Here is a 17,396-nt window from a genome sequence, read left to right on the forward strand (position 1 = left end):
AACAGTCAATCTTTACTGGAATTCTTTAATTTCAGTAGACTTCATGGCCTCACTCTCAGTATCTCATTTCCCCATTTTTTAAATGTAAATGTCCTAGAATTAAAACAGTATTTTAAATTTTAGTCGGTGGCTCCTATGTCTTCAGAAATTGCTGCCATTTTTTCAAGGCCTCAGGCTCCCACTGAAAATTAATTTCTTTCATAACATTTAAAACAAACTTCTCCATGCCCTTTGGCATTCTAAAGAATTATTGCTTTATTGTTAATTTAGAAATGTAGAATTTCTGAGAGGTTAGCTGAAGGGAAGAGAAAGGTTAATTAAAAGTACTCTAAACCCTGATCTTAGACATGCATGTAAATATAGAGATGTACAGATAAAGATATGGAAAACTCTTCAGTTCCCTGACATATGGAGTAGTTCATTAAACCAGCTAATTATAACAGATCTATTATTCATGTTTTCTCCTAATGAGCCAAACATGTTTTGCATTAATTCTATTACCATAGCTTCCTCATTCTCAACAGAAAGCATAGAATCACAGAATCAAACAATAATTTAGGTTGGAAAAGACCTTTAAGATCATCAAGTCCAACCATCAACCTAACCCTGCCATCCCACCACTAAACCATGACTCTAAGCACCTTGTCTACCCGTCTTTTAAATACCTCCAGGGATGGGGACTCAACCACTTCCCTGGGCAGCCTGTTCCAGCATTTGATAATCCTTTCAGTGAAGAAATTTTACTTAATATCTTATCTAAACCTCCCCTGGTGCAACTTGAGGCCATTTCCCCTCATCCTATCGTTTGTCACTTGGCAGAAGAGCCCGACTCCCACTTCTCTACGACTTCCTTTCAGGCAGTTGTAGAGAGCAATAAGGTCTTCCTTCAGCCTCCTTTTCTCCAGGCTGAACACCCCTAGTTCCCTCAGCTGCTCCTCACCAGACTTGTGCTCCAGACCCTTCATCAGCCTGTTGCTCTTCGTTGCCCTTCTCTGGACACACTCCAGCTCCTCAATGTCCTTCTCATAGTGAGGGACCCAAAACTGAACACAGTATTCAAGGTGTGGCCTCACCAGTGCTGAGTACAGGCAAAAGATGACTTCCCTGGTCCTGCTGGCCACACTATTCCTGATCCAACCCAGGATGCCATTGGCCTTCTTGGTCACCTGGGCACACTGCTGGCTCATATTCAGACAGCTGTCAACCAGCACCCCCAAGTCCTTTCCAGCCACTCTTCCCCAAGGATGTAGCATTGCATGGGATTGTTGTGACCCAAGTGGAGGACCAGCACTTGTCCTTGTTGAATCTCATACAATTGGCTTCAGTCCTTCGATCCAGCCTAGTAATTCTTACTGCAATACAATAATAAAATAAACGTATGTTTGGCTACACTATGTTACTATCACTATATGCTAATATTTATCAATATAATGCATATTTCTTATATGTTTTTCAATTTTGTACACATTTGCAAAATCTCAAACTTAAGTGACTAAAACATTCCCAGAAAGAACTTTTTCATTCAATATATAACATAAATTACAATTCAGAATTAAAAATGCATTTAATGATTCTTTTTTTTTTTTTACACACTGGAGTAGTATTTAGACTTTTGTGCTAGGCCATTAGGCAATTACTTGCACTGAGATCCAGTTTTCATGCTTGCAAAGAAATAAAATTAAAGCCTCCCTTAGTTTTATGCATATTTCAATAATCAGAATTCTAAATAAGTCTGTGAAATAGCTAAGTGATTGCAAGAATATTTAGCTGAGTTTAACCCATGTTCTTTCTTCCAGAATCAATAATCAGTGGTCACATAATCCATATGATCCTAGGAGGCATTGCTTCTGTACTTTTCAGGTTTGGTCTCTATTGCCTTCAGTGAGGCAAAATGCATTATTTATCCAAGATACCTGGAAGAAAACAATCCATTCTTGCCCCAAAATTTAAGAAAAAAAACTGAGTGGATGTTTAATATTCATAGACATTACAGGCAAAGGTAGCACATATAATTCCAGGTTTCTGAATTTCTTCTTCAGCAAATTAGTTTGTTTCTTTATTCTCTGGTACGTTTTCGCAATGCAGAGATGAAAATCAGTCTGTATTTTCTGATGATCAAAGCAAAATGTCTACATTAACATTTTGTATTAGTGACTTTCAACACCTCATTTTTTAAAAGCTTATCAACACTTTATATTACTAAAACAATCCCATTTCATATAAACACATCAAAGTTTTTCTTAAAACTGTATCGAAGTTACTCATTAATTCCTTTAATAATCTATGTTTTGTAGATGTTGGTTTCTGCTTTTCCTTAAAATCAAGGAAACTATACTTTGTACCCCTATCTCTATTCATTTCATTTTCATGGTGTCATCCACTCAACATGAGGGGAGTGGTTACTTTTTCCTCTTCTCTTTTTTGGCATAGGTGTATTTTTTTCAACTAAAACAGAACACTTTGCATAGCTTCTTCTTTTGGCCATCTTCATGCAGTTGCTTTAAGCTTTTTTGATTATGGAAAGAAGTCAGACATAAAGTAAAGAAATCAAGATCCTCCTGAAACTGTTTATTTGTCATACCAAGTCCCACCAAGGAAATCAATGAGCCAGAACAGTCTTTGGGAGAAAGTGAAAGTACTCGGTAGTAATATCAACATTATGCAAACATCCGCACCATTTTTTTTGTTTGTTTGTATTGCACACAATTTGTATACGGTTGAGAAATGTACATCAACTCCATTGATCTTCAGACTTCAGCGTGACATCAGCTGCTATCTGGATGAGATGATAAATACTTGTAATGCTCAACAAATGGAAAGGATCTTGTATAAACTCCTGACGAAGTGTCAACAAATATGCAGTGCAATTATAATTGATAGGCACAGGCTTCTGGGGCGACCTGGATTCTTTCAGAATACCTTTTTGCTAAAGACTGAAAGTTGCAGTATTACTCTACATCATCACATCTGTTTTTAGAAGCAAGATTTCAACACTTGCTGTTTGCACAGAGAATGGCACAGAGAAGTCCTGACAGGAGCAGGCTCAATAGCAGTTAGAGAGAGATACAGACTGCCAATCAGCTATTTCTTTCTGATGAGGTCTGAAATCTTTCATAAGGGATTTCTTTAAGAACTGTGATTTTTCTTAATTAAGTTTATCAGTGTTTATTGTTTGAAACAAAAAACTTCCAAGCCCCTTTATTTATATTTGTGATCCCATTTTCATACTGTTGTCTTTTAAAACCCCTTTCTATACCTATCCTGGTGGAGAAATTTTTTTAGAAAGCTGCATTCAGTAACATGTTAAAGTTGACTGGAAGTGTTGTAAGGAAACGGAGCAAAAGGAAAACGAAGCTGACTACCAGGGAACAATCCCCATCAGTGATGATAAATAGGCAGCTGTAGATATACAATAAGAGAATAGGGGAAGTTTCCTCATAAAAGCTGGTTAAAAGAGGAATGGATGAAGCCATGGAACTGTGGAAAACCACCCTGTATTTCAAGATTGAGGGCTCACTTAGCTCTTTTCTTTTTTCTACAGGCCAAACGTTGATATCTTTTTTAGCGTAAATGCCACGCTATTGTCTGTGGGAGTTATGCTTGTGTAAGGGCATCTGGGTTTTACCTTACGATTCTACAGACCCAATTCAGCCTGGGCATGAATGAGCATAATTACTGTTGACATCAATGAGGTGAGACCTAACATAGCGCATGGCTTAATTGGATGATGGGATTTGCATTTCCCATGTATGCAAGCACTGCTCAGTGGCACACAAGTGTGCTTAGAATATTATCAAGCATTAAGCTTAGGTTTGTATGCCTACAGTGTCTGGAATAAATGGTTGTACATTCATAACTAAAGTAAAAGCCAGCTTGGATACTGCTGCTTTTTTTTTTTTTTTTTTTTCAGATTCCTGAAAGGACAGGAAGAACATTTATCTGTTAGGGGTCCTTTACTACAGATAGAATAAGCAGCCCTCCAGTCTATGAATATCCTAAGATCTCTGGGAGTATCTTAGAAACTCACAGTCCTCTTCAATTCTTCCCTGGATATCTCTTATGACTTGAATTCCCTGAAATCCCAGTAGGAACCATAGAAACACAAAAAAATTTGCATTGCTCAGCCTTGTAGAGTACAACTTAACTACATAGATAGAAATATTTGCAAGTCATATTTGCCAGCTTCACTGGAAGGCACAACTGTCTGCTTAACCCATCACAGCAGAGTCTGCAAGACTCTGACTACATAAAAAAGACAATGTAAAAATAACTCTGTGTCTTCTAGCAAAAAAATCACTGTGGCAGAAAGAGCACGGCACAGTCAAAGAGGTGGATAATTGGTCAGGTCACTGCTTTTCTGCTCTTTATAAATCAGCCAAAAGGAAGCCCTGTCTGGCCATTCTGTGCAGTCCATGGCTATGATTTTTAGGTTTTGTGTCTCCCTTGTGTCGCCCCTATTCCTTTGCATACAATTTGAGATATAACACAGCACAGTCCAGGAAGCACAAGGGCAGCAACAGAATATCTAAGCTCCCAGCTAGGATGGAATCATAACGCTTTTCTTTGCAGCTCTTGCTCTGTCTGCCAGCTATTTGTGAAGACTGACTGCTCGTTCACCTTGTGAGCTGCTATTTCACAACTCGGACAAAGCTGTTCATATTGCTATTACAATATTGCATTGTGCCACATAAAAGAGTACACAAAGAAGGACTGAGAGTAGTACAGATAGGAAGATCAGCTAGAAGGAAATACTAATGCAGACTGAGCTCTGATTAGCTAGCATAGATTTGCAGCTTCCGACAGAACCTCTCTGAGAGGGGAGACCAGGTCTTAGTGATCTCCTCCACATGACTTTCCAACATGACATGAAGAATGAGATCAGGCAGCCCCTGAAAATTGTGTCCCTTCCAGTCACTGTCTGGTGGAAGCTGGAGTTTTCTGTCATGAGCACAGGATTTTAGCGTTCCACAGCTTTCCTGTGTGCTCCTTGGCACCTCTCAGATGCCCCTGAGAAATGTGCATGTATGAAAGCATGACCCTTCTTGAGCAAGAAACAAAAGGAGAAATGTAGACATTCTCTTCCAGGTCCCTGGGATCCTCAACTGGGATTGTTTCACCTGCCTCCTGAGTTTGATGGTGATCAGGTTTAAGGCAGAGCCCCTCTGAGCTGAGCCTACTACAGGCTGCTGGTGAGAGTCCTAGCCCAGAGAACCAAGAGAGTCATGAAGTAAGGCAATGAAGAGAAGGTTGTGAGTATTTACAAGCATCACGGAGTTAAGTGATTTGCCCATGTTCAGGTGGAAAGTTTGGAGCAGAGCTGGATGGGATCCAGGACCACTCCCTCCTGGCCCAGTGTCTCCACTGTGACTGTCCTTTGCTCTGCTGAATGCACCAAGGCAGGTTAATCAGTTATCCTGACTTCTGGGGCTGTCAATACCATAACAGTAATAGCAATAGTTAAAGTGTCATCCTTTGGCACATCCACTTTATTTGTCCATGCAGGAGCTGGTCTGTGAACTGGGGATGTAAAATTCTGGAAAGAGAAGCCTGCTAATTGCAGGGTCACTGTCCTTTGCTGGAATTTCTCTGTGTCATTTTATGACTTCTAAGCAGAGGTAAGAGAGAAATAGTGGATCTATGTCCTGGTAATACAGCCATCCTGAACTTAAAACTCACAAAAATACACTTAATTTCTGGTTTAAATATGTATTATGAATGCTTTTGTATCTTGGTAGTGCCTAGAAGTGATTAGGGGCCCTCATGGGCCCTGAGAAACAGGCGCTGTTGCATGGGCTGTTGGCAGACTTCACAGACATTCAGCACCTATTGATTTCATTGGTCATTTAGCATTTCAGAGATGGGTTCGTGGGTCCTGAGTGAGGACTTCCAGCTCTTGTACTGCTATTTCAGAACAGGGATAGGTGCCTAAATTCAGCCATCTAATTTGAGACAAAACCAAACAGCAATGACAAAAAGGAGATATGAAGGGAGAAACATGGGATCTGTTATAATTCTGTTTATGTCTAGATATCTTTCTGACCCTATGTTTATTTTTATTTAATAAGGACATGTTCATGCTCCCAGAAGTCAAATTATGGCAGTGCAGTTAAAACATTTCTTTCCTTCTTGTAGCGGTCATGTTTGTTGTAACTATTCTTCCTCCTCAAGGATGACAGATATTTTGATGTCCTTGTCATGGTGTTTTCTTACAAAGTTGCAAACAGTCTTCCCATAGAGCATCTCAGAAAGTTTAATTTTCTCTTGTCCTCTCTGTGAAGCCAAAAATTCCAGTAAAAACACATTTTTGCTTGATCATAAAATTCCAGCATCTATTTAACACCTTTCAGATTTTTGAGACCAATTCTCTGATGATTTCTCTGTTGTAGACCTGCTTTCAGGTCCTGCTTGATGTTGATATAATTGTATTATAAACTGAGCAATGACTGTAATCAAAGTTGCCGTGTTTTCACCAGAACGCAGCAGGTTTCTATGTGGGTGGCAGCAGGGCAAGGAGACTCGGCAGGGATGCTTTTTGGGGATTGTACAGATGAAAAAAGAAGCTGAACACAGTAAGTTGAAGAGCAAACTGTGTTTTCACAAGCTGCTCTCTGTTGGTCACAGAGAATTTCATGCTAAAATCTGCTCTTAACAGGTCACTGAGCTCAACAGCACCTGTTATTGCTTCTTCTCTATCCTATTTAAATCCAATGAATGTGAAGCTCGTGGGATCTGTGGAGGCCATTTAACCCTTTCTGCAGGAGGTCTCCTCTCAATTACAAATACCTTTCTCTTATCATTAGTAAAGATGAATTACATGTCTTTACTGCTTTTGATGTCATTTTAACTCCCACAGACCTGGATGAATATATTATCTTCATAAATCAGAATTGAGCCGTTTGGAATTCACAAGACAGAAGTTACAATATTTTGAACAGACTAAGATTCACTGACAAAAAAATGCCCAGATACTTCATTTATTTAATGTTTATTTAATATGTGCAATTCTGCAAGCTTCTTTCTTCACTGCTAACGTGCTAGAGTTCTCCCTGCTAGTTTAAACCTACGTTTTTAAAAATACATGCGGTACCATGACAGCCTGATACCTTTTAAGTGTTCCATGATGCTGACAGAAATCTCCCAATTCTACATAATGCCGAGAATGTGTCCCAGATTTTTGACTAATGACAGGGTGTTTACTTTTCTCAGTATCCAGGGTAAAGTTTTCACTCCGTGCTTCCAGTCTATGAGAACGATGCCTGCACTGCATGCCAGACATTAAATTAGACCCTCACCTGAGTTCAGGCATGTTCAATGGCCATGTTGCCCCTCTGAAGCTCTGGCTTTCATGGTTCTACCTCCAAGGATGCCTTGGCACAGGCATATCCATATGCTCAGAGTGCTTTGTACTGCAGGAGGCCAACTTTACTGCACAAGCTGTATAGGCAGTGATTATACTACTAAATTAGATAGAGCTAGGGAATGTTCTTGGTCATGGAAATGTGACAGACTGTACTATGAAACTGTTTGAACGGTCCCTTGTGCAATTTTACCCTGTGCCTATTAACAGTCTCCCAAAAGCTCCAGAGAACTCTCTGCAACTTAGAGTAGTCCAGGGACTATTCCCAGTATGCAATGTGTATGGAGCCACTCTGTTCCGGAGGCTACGAGAGCTTATTAAAACACATGCCAGTTGGCTTCAGTGCCTAGGAATGTTCCTAAGCACATTCAGCTGTAAGTGCAAACGTTGCTGTAGGGGTGTCCTCAGTAGACACAGATTAACCGCAAGTAGCATTCACACAGCTCTAGACCTTCTGTGCACTGCTTCAAAGTGAGCACCCCAAAGAGGGCTCAGAGGGACCAAGCTTTCTGTCTTCATTGCCCCTTGTGGGACATGTCCTGGCCAACTCCAAGATGACTATCAGTCTTTGCAATGTTTTCTTAAAGTCATGAAAGTCATCACAAAAGGGCTTGGTCACAGAGACCAATACAAACAAGACCAGTTAGCATCCTAAATTCTTAACATTCAACAGGAGGCAACGTGGCACATACAAATAAAGCCAGGAACCAGGAACCAGGCTGGATCTACAGCTTCCTAGCCCAGCACTTTAGCGCCCAGGTGGATGAAGTCTCAGTGGTAGCAAACCAAATTGAAGTCAGAGCAAGAAGCCTCATGGTGACCAGTATCAACAGTTTCAATGCAAGTTGCTCAGTGTAAGGTATCTATCTGATGGCAGAAAGAAGAAGAAACATCTGTGTTGTCACAGGAGCTGTAAAGTTCAACAAGTCTCAATGATTCACACAAAAGAAGAAAATCTTCTTAAGGAAACCAGAAGCAGAAATTTCTGATTCATTCAGGTAATTAAATCTGGTTTATGACTTTGTGCTATTATCAATTCTTTTTACAAGCCAGTAGATTTCTCAAACATAGTATCATTTCCCTCTGCCTTACTTATTTTCTCCCTAATTATTTCTAAAGAAAGAAACTGCAACACATATAAAAATAAAGTTAAAGTATTCATGCAAATGGCCAGACCTGGACTGAGGTTAATCCTGAGGGGTAGAAGTGTGAGAAATTGTTTACCACTGCAAGCAATGGAAGAGGAAAAGCAGGTGGCCAGCGCCAAACTAAAGTTAAATTAATAAAACAATAATGGAGAACCTAGGAGACAAAAGGTGTGAAATGAGTATTAGGAACTGCAGTGAGTAAAAAATATCAAAAGCTACTAAAATAAGGGTACTGGCTACAAGCAGCCACGTAGGCCAAGATTTTCATATAAGAGTGTCAAATCACCAAAGTCAGGGCCCATAGGAAAAGAGCAATGCAGGAGTGGGCTATTCATTTGGGAGGGGAAAAAGGTGGGGGAAAGCAGAATATAAGGTAGAGCAAGCAATGTGGTCATGGTCATTTGAGGAGTCCCTGTTGAGCAACGTGGCTTCTGGCCCCTGCAATGGAGAAGGGAAATGAGGCTCTGTTCTGCCCATACCATATGTGTCTGCCTTGTTTCCTCAGTCAGGGGCACCTGGGGTGCTTTCCTTAACACCGATTGAGGGATACCATGGAGAAGATGGACGACGGCGCAAACATCCCAATATCCAACGTCTGAGCAATCTGCTGGGTGCAACATCTGGCACAACGTTAGTCAGACATTCTGGGCAGCACTCAGGGCAACGAGCAGAACTGAACTGTAGTGCCATTTAATTAACATTACTGGGGATAAAATTGGCCTGTTTTTTTTTTAAAACAGTTTTGGTTTTCTGTGGGAAAAAAAAATGTAGGCAAAGAAAAGTAGGAGATTACCTAGACCTAATAAAAGGCAAGGTAAAGCCCAAATGGTGCTTTCTCCTTTCTCCTAAATAAGATTTTAGTTCCAGAGTACATACTTAATGAATCAAGAGATGTTCAAGAATAGAAAGTACACAAGTGCACTGAAGTGAAATCTCCTATTTGAGTTGTTTTTCTGCTTCAGGCTATGAAATTTGGAGCTGTGCCATAGATTTCAGTGCATAAATACTAAACCTGAGGTATTAGCGCATACAAATACAAGCTGGGAAATATTCAGGCGCTGCAGGTCTGTCTCAGAACCAGTCATTACCCATGTTATCCTAGGAAGACAACTCCAGTCCACAAACTAAACACAGCACCGAGGAACACTGTCATCCAAGACTCATACATATGTTGAGGAAATTCTTTCCAGCTTTAATTTTTTCTTCTTTTGGTAAGATCAGTATTGGGCCTTTGTCAGTTCCATGCTCCAGCTGAGCCAGAGTCATGATTTTCCACTGTCTGCATCTGACACAAAGGATGGGATTTGGTTTGAGATTAACATAACTGACTTGAGGTACCAGCTTGCATGTATTTACCTAAGTGTTACTTGAGTATGGTCAGGGAGATGAAGGGTTCAGTGCTAGAGCATAAATTTTCAGTGCCCCTGGAGATGCTGCAGGCTGTCCTGACTGGCCTCTAGCTGTTGTTTCAGAAGAGCACAGATCTCCTATATCCAGTGTCATATCTGCCATCTCCCTATGGATGTGCCTGGCATCCTCGGGCATTCCAGATGTCAGCAGACACCTGCCAAGGTAGGTAGACTCTGCACCAAATTCTACATGTAGGTGACCTTAACAGCTTTCTAGGCTCCACCATCTTTATGGACTGGATCTCACTGGAGTGTAAACCCTAGGTCACAGACAGGCACATACAGCTTTTTCTTTTGCCAAACAATAAACACTGAATGACATTTAAACACTCTCAGATAGCCAAGACTTCCACGTGGGGATTAGATCTTCCCTGTGAATGGTGACAATCTCACATTTACCTCCTGGACAATTTATTTTTTGTCTTTTATTTTATAGTGATACTTACACTCTTTCCCATTATTGTTTCACCTGTTCCATCCATATAAATCCATTCCATTAAGTGATTAAGTGTTGCATAAACATTTCCAAACAATCTCCATGTTTCTTGTTAATACATCTGTGATTTTGAGGTGGAAACAGAAGTAAAGGCAGCTGCAAAAAAATATTTTTACTAACTTTTTAAAATAGCTGATCCAGTGACTTTGGATAGACTATTGGTATTAGAGATTAATTCTGACTTTTTTTTTAGAAAAAAAATATATATAAATGTAGTATATATGTAATATATAACTGAACCAACAGCTAAGGCAAAAAAGAGCACCAAGAACTTCATCTACTACCTGTGGGTCAGCTACTCTTAGTACCGAAAAAGACCAATGTGTGTAAAGGGCAGGTCACATGTTTATATTCTGTGTCTCATTATGAAGTATTCACAGAATCACAGAATCACAGAATGGCAAGGGTTGGAAGGGACCTTGGGAGATCATCCAGTCCAACCCTCCCGCTAAAGCAGGTTCTCCTAGAGCAGGTTGCACAGGACATCATCCAGGCAGTGTTTGAATATCTCCAGAGAAGGAGACTCCACAACCCTCCCCAGGCAACCTCTTCCAGTGCTCCGTCACCCTCAAAGTAAAGAAGTTCTCCCTCATATTCAACTGAAACCTCTTATGCTTCACTTTGTGCCCATTGTCCCTTGTCCTGTCGCTGAACACCTCTGAGAAGAGTCTGGCTCTGTCCTCATGATGTCCACCCTTGAGATATTTGTTTTGTGTCTGTTTCTAAGGTACTCGCCACAAGAAAAAGATACTGTCTTGCCATTGGCAGCCTCAACATGTCTCACTGAAATAATTTATTTATATGTACTGTAAAGCTCTGAAATACAGTTTGAAGACCACACTGGATCAGACTCCAATGATCAGGCACAGTTCAGAAACAGTGTACCTTGTATAGCAACACAAGTTCTGTAAGACCCATCAGCTGGCAAAAATTCTACCCAAAACCAAAACATCAGTCCCAGAGCACAGGCTGGAATTCCAGGTCAGGCATTTTCCCCTAGCATCTTCATGACGATGTGTAGAAACCAGCAATTAAATGTGAAGTGGCATATTTTAAATCAGCATCACCAAAAAAAAAGGAAAAATATAGCTTATGTCTACCATTATTAAGAATAAAATAGAAGTCAAGTGTTGTGATGTGAAGATAAACAGTGACGATTTAATGGACTAAAGCAGGTAAAACATGAAGATGTTTACAACAGCTGAGAAGCTTGACATTACTTTTTCATCATTAATATTTGGTGAAGACATACATGGAATTTGATATTAAGATAAATGGAAGGATTTCAAAGAAATCTGAATGAATGGCTGAAAACTGTATCCAGTTGTGTGGTCCAGACCTGTCTGCAAGACCAGAGAAAGTGTTTGCAGAGTTCAGTGAGGAGTGTAATGGATGTGACATCCAAAACAACACAAGGCAAATATAATGGCATCCTAATAAGAAATGTACTGTAAATTTGATTGAGACTAATTAATGCAGAAATTTAATAGGAACTTTAGAAGGTGATAGCGCTGGAGTACAGCTACTCTGTCAGAAAGGAGCCTCCTCTGTGCTCTTATGAGCGTGGGATGTGTGCGTGCCCATCGATGCCTCCATCAAAGGCTGCACCTGACAAAATGCTAAATCCTCTCACCCTTGAAGCTGGTGCCTCTCAGGGTGAAGCCCAATGTGAAACCTTGCTCTATATTACTGCAGCTTCAGAGAGGCAGATGCAGTTCTACAGCCATTTGTTACAGCTCAAGTTAAAGTCAGGTATTGCCTTTGTCATCACTGTGGCTGCTAATGAAAGGCATTATCCTAGAAGATGAAGGTAAATAAAAGCAGAACAGGAAACGCTGGCTCAGGTCTAAGAGTAGGTCAGTGAAGCACGGTGATACAGACAAAGTAGCAGGTCCTGCCCTTCATCAGAACTAATTATTTCAGACACAGAGACAGGCTGATTAGATTATACAGCTTCCTGGCCTAAAGGTAGTGCTGGCATCTCTGCATAATTTTCTGCACGGAGAAGACTTTGCCTCTAGTTACTCCACTCAAGGTAAACTAGTGCAAGCAAAGGCATTCATACTAGAAAACAACAGGAATTCTCATGAACAGATTAGATTTACAGCCAGATAAAATGGATGGATGAAACCAGTATCTGTATTTGCGGTGCTGCATCCCGTTGCTGTTCCAGCCGGGGTCACTTGAGCTTCAGTTCACCAGCAGCAGGTCTAGAAGTCAAAGAAACATAGAAACATAGAATCATTTAGGTTGGAAAAGACCTTTAAGATCAGCAAGTCAAACTGAGCACTGGTAAATCCACCACTAAACCATGTCACTAAATGCCACATCTACCCATCTTTTAAATACCTCCAGGGATGGGGACAAAACCACTTCTCTGGGCAGCCCATTCCAAAGACTGACAACCATTTCCATGAAGAAATTTTTCCTAATATATAATCTAAATCTCCCCTAGTTCAACTTGAGGCCATTTCCTCTCATCCTATTGCTTGTTACTTGCCAGAAGAGACCAACACCCACATTGCTACAACCTCCTTTCAGGTAGTTGTAGAGGGTGATAAGGTCTCCCGTCAGCTTCCTCTTCTTCAGGTTAAACAACTCCAGTTCACTCAGCCACTCCTCATCAGACTTGTGCTCCAGACCCCTCACAAGCTTCATTGCCCTTCTCTGGACATGCTCCAGCACCTCAATGTCCTTCCTGTAGTGAGGGGCTCAAAACTGAACACAGCATTCAAGGTACAGCCTCACCAATGCCAAGTACAGGGAAGGATGACTTCCCTGGTCCTGCTGGTCACACTATTTATGATACAACCCAGGATGCTGTTGGCCTTCTTGGCCACCTGGGCACACTGCTGGCTCATATGCAGCCGGCTGTTGACCAGCACCCCCAGGTCCTTTCCAGCCACTCTTGCCCAAGCCTGTAGCGTTGCATGAGGTTTTTGTGACCCAAGTGCAGGACTCGGCACTTGGCCTTGTTGAATCTCATACAATTGGCCTTGGCCCATCAATTTCAGCCCATCCAGGTCCCTCTGTAGAATCTTCCTCCCCTCCAGCAGATCAACACTCCCATCCAGCTTGGTGTTGTTGGCAAACTTACTGAGGTTGCATTTGATCCCCTTGTCCAGGTCATTGATCTGTTGAGGCCAGGTCTGTTAAACAGAACTGGCCTCAACACTGAGCCCTGGGGAACACAGCTTGTGACCGACTGCCAACTGGATTTAACTCCATTCACCACAACTGTTTGGCCCAGTCATCCAGCCAGTTTTTTACCCAGCAAAGAATACACCCCTCCAAGCCATAAGCAGCCAGTTTCTCGAAGAGAATGGTGTGGGAAATTGTGGGAAATGGTGTCAGGAAGCAGCACCCAAGCATGTTTATGCTATGGCCGTTGTGACTGTAGTGTAAAGACAGCTTACCTGGTCTCAAACCTACAAGTTGATAGCAGAGCACTTAAGGCTCTATGGAGCCCCAGGCAGTGAGGGGCTACAATGTTTACCCAATTTCTTGGGTGTATTTTCAGTTTATAAAGAAAACCAAACTGCTATACCCCTCCGGCAGTACCTGATGTAACTAACCAAGGACTTGTGTGAATAGATATTCCCAAGAGTCATGACTTACAGGACTTGGAATAAAACCTGAAATACATTCCAAGCTGAAAATATTACAAGACAAATCCCTTCTAGGAATTAGCACCCTTCAAGAAAGATCTGAAACAAGCTGCTAATTCTCCTGGACATTAATAAACTATTATTTTCTTCTGTAGTGAAACAGACATGGTTTCCTAAAGAAAATCATCTCCCATCTGTCTTTAACTATTAGCTGATACAATGGATCTGACAGCAGATGGAATTTGTGCCTAGGAGAAGTGCTGACCCTTTCCTGAGAAATGAATAAATCTTTTGTTTACCAAGCAGATTCTATATATAAATAGAATGGCAGTCAGTAAAAAGGAGATGGTCTCCTGGGAAGATAAATAGCTGGTTGTGTTCCTGACAGTCGGAATACAGTTCAACAAACAGTATTTTCATTTATTTTACTTTAACAATGGGGAAGTATTACCATGGAAAGCTGTTTTCTGAAGTAATGCCTGTCTACCTTGGCCTACCCCATTTGGAAATAAAATTATGAAAAGGGAAATGACCCAGATGATGTTCATTTCCCTTGTAAAACCTGACCCTGTGCAGTTTCAGACCAGGTAGGACCTGATTCATGTCTCATGATGGGGTGTATCTATCTGTTCTGATTTCCATGGACTTGCTCTTTATTCTCACCAATTCTAATGGTCATCATCCCTATAGCATTAAAGCTGACAGAGGCTCAGTATTGAATATTAAATAGCCCAGACATTAAACAATTCTGGCTTGGGTTGCTTCTACTTCCTCTGCTTTGCCTAAGGTTTTCAAGACCAACACAAGCAGTTTGAATACATGGATATCCTCAACCTCTTAGACGCAGACACTTGAATCGAGCAAAATTGAACTTAAGCCAGCTGGCATCATATTAACAGCACTCTCAGTGGCAAAAGGGTTTACATAAACTCAAATACTTGCCCAGTATTCAAATTTGCTTCAAGCCTGGCTGAACAGTATTGCACTTGATTCAACCTATTGATAATCATTCCTCTGAGCTTTAATTTATAAGAAAAACAAATGAAGTTTTGCTATTCTGAGGTGTAGTTATAATTCTCTCCCACATGTCTCTGATTGATTCTCAGTTAATTATATAAACACAATTCCTTCTTGGTTACTACACCCTTTGTCTTGTCTTTTTTTGCCCTGCATTCCAGTAACATAACTTGAAGGTAAATTTACCTTCAGCTTCACTCTGTGGAAATCAGTGAAATGAGAGGAAGAATAATTTTGGTCCTCTATCTAACTTTCCTTACAGAAATATTCCTCAATATTCAGATTTGGTATTAGCAATTTAAATCCCATCCAGCTCAGGGGAAATTCAGCAAGTTTTAGTAAATATGATTGTGGTGCAATTTCTAAACCAAAACAGTAAATTGGATCTTGTTTACAGAAGGAGGTTGCAGTAACAAGCTGTCTATAGAAACCATATTTAATAAGACTTTAGGTTAATTTTTTATGACTTCAGTTGCACACTTTTCTGGAAGATCTTTTTTAAGAATAAAAAATTTGCTTGACTGGTATTAATTGAACAAAGCTAAGCTTTTTACATGACATGTAATATGACTGACAACCAAAGGTGTGTTATTTACTGTTAATAGAGAAATTTAGAACTCAGTAAGAATAAGGTACAGGAAGTCTGGATATTTAATCAGCAATTTTCTCCTCTTCTACATTTTTCGTATTTCATCCTCTTCTTTTCATTAATCTAGCCTTTCAACTAAAACTCCCACTGGTTTCATTAGGAGTATTTCAGTGAGGATGTAAAGAGTAGTGATAATTTTAGAAATGAGCTAACTCTCTTCACATTAGGTACAGTGCACTGAAACCTAGTGTCATAGAATCATAGAATGCTTTGGGTTGGAAGGGACCTTTAGAGGTCCTCTAGTCCAATCCCCCTGCAGCGAGCAGGGACACTGCTAACTAGATCAGGTTGCTGAGAGCCCCATCCAACCTGGCCTTGAATGTTTCCAGGGATGGGGCATCAACAACCTCTCTGGGCAACCCATTCCAGTGTTACACTACCCTCATTGTAAAGAATTTCTTCCTTATATTCAGTCTAAATCTACCCTGGTTTAGTTTAAAACCATTACCCCTTGTCCTGTCACAACCGGCCCTACTAAAAAGATGGTCTCCGTCTTTCCTGTAGGCTCCCTATAGGAAGTGCTGAAAGGCCGCAATCAGGTCTCCCCGCAGCCTTCTTTTCTCCAGGCTGAACAAGCCCAACTCTCTCAGCCTGTCCTCATAGGAGAGGTGCTCCAGCCCTCGGAACACTGTTGTAGCCCTGCTCTGGACCCGCTCCAACAGGTCCATGTCCTTCTTGTGCTGAGGGCTCCCAAGATGGATGCAGCACTACAGGTGGGGTCTCACCGGAACAGAGGGGCAGAATCACCTCCCTCAACCTGCTGGCCACACTTCTTTTGATGCAGCCCATGGTATCGTTGGCCTTTTGAGCTGCAAGCGCGTATTGATGGCTCATGTCCAGCTTTTCATCCATCAGTCTTTCTCCACAGGGCTGCTCTCAATGCCTTTGTCCTCCAGCCTGTATTGGTACTGGGAGTTGCCCCAACCCAGGTGCAGGACCTTGCACTTGGCCTTGTTGAACCTCATGAGGTTCACACAGGCCCACCTCTCCAGCCTGTCCAGGTCTCTTTGGATGACATCCCGTCCTTCTGGTGTGTCAGTTGCACCACTTTTAGCTTGGTTTCATCTGCAAACTTGCTGAGAGTGCACTTGATCTTACTGTCTATGTCACTGATGAAAATATCAAACATCACTGGTCCCAGTACAGACCCCTGAGGGACACCAATTGTAACTGGTCTCCATATGGACACTAAGCCATTGACTACTACCCTCTGGATGTGACCATCCAATCAAATCCTTATCCACCAAATAGTCCACCTATCAAATCCATCTCTCCCCAATTTAGAGAGAAGGATGTTGTGGGGGGACTGTGTCAAAGACTTTACAGAAATCCAGACAGATGACATCTGTTGCTTTTCCTTTGTCCACTGATGCAGTCACCCCACCATAGAAAGCCACTGGGTTGGTCAGGCAGGACTTGCCCTTGGTGTGAAGCCATGCTGGCTCTCACAAATCACCTCCCCGTCCTCCATGTGCCTTAGCATAGCTTCTAGGAGGATCTGTTCCATAATCTTCCCAGCACAGAGGTGAGGCTGACAGGTCGGTAGTTCCCAGGGTCCTTCTTTTGACCCTTTTGAAAAATGGGTGCAATGTTTCCCTTCTTCCAGTCCCAAGGGTCTTCCCCTGACTGCCATGACTTTTCAAATATCATGAAGAGTGTCTTGGAAACTACATCAGCCAATTCCCTCAGGACTCTGATCTGAATGCCATCCT

General features: G+C 41.4%; 1 long non-coding RNA gene across 1 annotated transcript; it reads right to left on the minus strand.

Moving 5' to 3' along the window:
• Window positions 1–1,200: 1,200 nt before the first annotated feature.
• LOC118453282 lies at window positions 1,201–16,674 on the minus strand. The gene is made up of 3 exons (XR_004843202.1): window positions 16,551–16,674; window positions 16,267–16,275; window positions 1,201–1,220 (listed from the first exon to the last, which is right to left on the minus strand). It is a non-coding gene; the product is annotated as an uncharacterized LOC118453282 (long non-coding RNA).
• Between the last annotated feature and the right edge of the window lie 722 nt (window positions 16,675–17,396).

This window comes from Egretta garzetta, unplaced genomic scaffold, assembly GCF_000687185.1.
Source record: "Egretta garzetta isolate BGI_Z169 unplaced genomic scaffold, ASM68718v1 scaffold50, whole genome shotgun sequence".
NCBI classification, from domain to species: Eukaryota; Metazoa; Chordata; class Aves; order Pelecaniformes; family Ardeidae; genus Egretta; species Egretta garzetta.